The following is a 3,226-nucleotide window of genomic DNA, read 5'->3' as shown; positions in this document are numbered from 1 at the left end:
GTAGTTGTGATGGTTTATGGCTTTACGTTATGGTATGAATGGTAATGAATGTTATAGAATGGAATAGATAATGGATGGGTAGAATCAAATGTTGAATTTGAGCTAAATAGGTAATGGAAGTGCAGAAACGGTATGAAAAATGTGACAGTAGTTGTGGTTTTTAGCATAATGTTTTGTGTATTGATCCAATTGATGTGAGGCTACTTTTATTAGAAAAATAAGACATAAGGCTATAACTTTTTTATTTTGAGTTTTGGTCAAATCATTAGGGAAGACGAGCCAAAAGCGCCCCGAAGTGTGTCGTGCATATCATCGTTCCTACAATGACACATGTTGGGAGATTGGGCTTAACATTTTACTCAGACCTCCAAATGACATGAGGCTAATTGTAGATGCAAGCCAAGATATAGGGCTACAACTTTCTAGTTTCTCCTTCAATCCAATTTCTTCCAAGACATTAATCTTTGATTGAAGCCTTAATCTTTGCTTGGAGATTTAAAGTTCTTCTCCTCAAGAGTTTAGAAGCAAGGTAAGAAAGCTTATTTCCTTGAGTTAGTAATTGAAGAGAAAACAATGTGTTGTTTGATTTGATTGTTGAGGTAAAGTTGTTAATATAATGATTGATGGTATTATTATTGTATGTATTGATATTTTGAAAAGAAATGGAATTGAAGACAAGGGCAAAGTAGAGGAGCTAACTCTTTAGCACGCACGTCACGTGTTTGACAAAATGATTCAATGAATGTTTTTATGTCATATTACGGTTAGGAAATTATATGGATTCCTTTTTTACACAATTGTTGGGATTTGAGTTTTCTTGAATATCAAAATTGCGGATCTTGATTCGAAGCATTATTGAATTAATTATGAATTTTGTACAGAAATTGCTCTGTTTTGATAAATGATCCGAGTTCTAGAGTTATAGTAGACTTCGAAGGTTCAAAACTTCTCACCTACACATTTCGATCTTTTTTTGGTAATATTTGATATGTATGTTACGGTCGATAACATACGAGGTAAAAGTATCATTTTTTATTTTAAATTGAAAATTTTATGGCTCGATGAATTACTTTTGATTTTATGATGATTGTGGCCTTGAGATGAGTTTATTATTATATCGAAATGATGATATTGATTTACATCATTATATTGCATATTGAGCCACTTGTCGATTCAAATTTGATATGGCGGAGGTCACCTTGATTTATTGATTTTTTGGACGTATGGGGCTATAGTTGAGTTGGCATAGTGTATGCGGAGGTCGCTGCTATGGCCTGAACACTCTCCATAGGCGCACCATAGTCTTGGGATTGTAGAACACAGCAACCCACCTCGAGCGGATGAGTCGGTGGATGTTGCTGGGGGATTCTCTTTCCTTGGGTACCCTATGACCAGATGATTCACTTGATCTTGAGATTTATTGATAACCCACAGCTTCTGATCATGCATTGCATTATATTGCATCTTTATGAAATTATATGAACTATTTGTCATTTTAAATCTCATATGTTATTGATTGTATCATACTGGGTTTATACTCATCGGCACGTCGGCTACATCTTGTTTTCATGTGCTTGACGGTAGGTGAGGCGAGGCTTGGGATGCCAGAGTCCAGCTCCAGGCGAGGAGATACGAGTTAGAGTGGGATTCTCGGGTCTTAGGAGCTATTTTATGATGTTGGGATTACATTGGTTCATTAGTTTATTTTGGCATGTTGAAAATTATATTTCTAATATTTGAGACATTTAAATTATATTGACGATATTTATGTGAATTTGTGAACCACAAATTATGTATTTTACTCAATCATTTGGTTTGTTACAATTATAATTATTAGTATTAGATATCGGACCCGGGGCCCCACAAAAATAGTAAGTCTATAATAAATATGAATAGATTTAATTTGAGTTCCTTCTTAAATACTGTAAAAAATTTTGTTGACTTAAAGTTTATGGTGTTTCGTAAAATATTTAGAAGAAACATATTATCAAATACAAGAAATGAAATATTTCATACCTTCTCCGAGAGCTTCCAATAATGCTGGAGAGTTGTTTCACTTTGTTTGTTATTATTTTATTATTATTATTATTATTATTTGAAGGGGGCTTCTTCCTTCCTTAGTGTATAGGTAAGGTTATCCATACAATGATTGAAATGGCAAGTTGTTTTCTTTTTACATCTACAGGGTAATTTCTTANAAATTTCATTTTATAGTTATTGGCTATGTGTATCCACTTCATCTATACATAGCATGCGATATACATGTATGCACGTATAGAAATATATATATATATATTCTAGTTTCCTTAATTTATATTTATTGATTTTCTTGATGTGATTCACAATAAATTTTAGGGCCTTACACTCATCCTCCCCTTAAATAGATTTCTTCCCGAAATCGAAATGGTAATAATCCTACGACCATGTATAATAATAATGAAATTCATACCTAGTTGAACAACTGAGGATATAACTGGCGCATTTGACTCTCTAATTCCCAACTAGACTCTTCTACTCCGTGACGAGACCATTGAATACGTACCAGGGGAATTGTTTTGTTACGCAAAACTTTTTCTTTCTGATCCAAAATACAAATTGTTTGCTTGACATATGCTAGTGTCGGGTCTAATTCAACTTCATCTGGCGGCATAACATGATTTGGATCGGGTTCATATTTCCGTAGCATGGAAACGTGAAACACATTATGAATTTTTTATAATGCAGGTGGTAATGCCAACCGATATGCCAAACTTCCCACACGTTCTAGAATTTCGTATGGACCAATGTAGCGCGGTGATAATTTTCCTTTCATGCCGAATCGAACTGTTCCTCTGAATGGTGAAATTTTTAGAAATACTCGATCTCCTTTATTGAATTCAAGCGGTGTAGAACCCGTAACTTAGACTACGTATAAGTCATGCATAATTCTAGTATTTAAATTAAAATGATTTTTATTGCATGAGTATTTAAATTTAATTATTTTACGTAGTAGTTTAACTTTATCATTTCAGTTAATTCAGTGAGGCCGGACTGGAGTAGGAGCTTTGAGATAAAATTTAAGATTTAGAAAACATTCCCAGAATTTATTTTAGCTAGCAAGTAAGTTAATTTAAGTTAAATGAAGGTTTAAGGAATTATTTATACAACTTGAAGTGAGTAGGAAATAAGTTTATTTAAGTTACATAATTAAGGGGTAATTCACTAAATTAATTAAAGGATTAGTGAG

Source organism: Primulina huaijiensis, chromosome 5 (genome assembly GCF_012295235.1).
Source record: "Primulina huaijiensis isolate GDHJ02 chromosome 5, ASM1229523v2, whole genome shotgun sequence".
Lineage (NCBI taxonomy): Eukaryota > Viridiplantae > Streptophyta > Magnoliopsida > Lamiales > Gesneriaceae > Primulina > Primulina huaijiensis.
The sequence above is the reverse complement of the archived record's forward strand: the minus strand, read 5'-3'. Positions refer to the sequence as shown.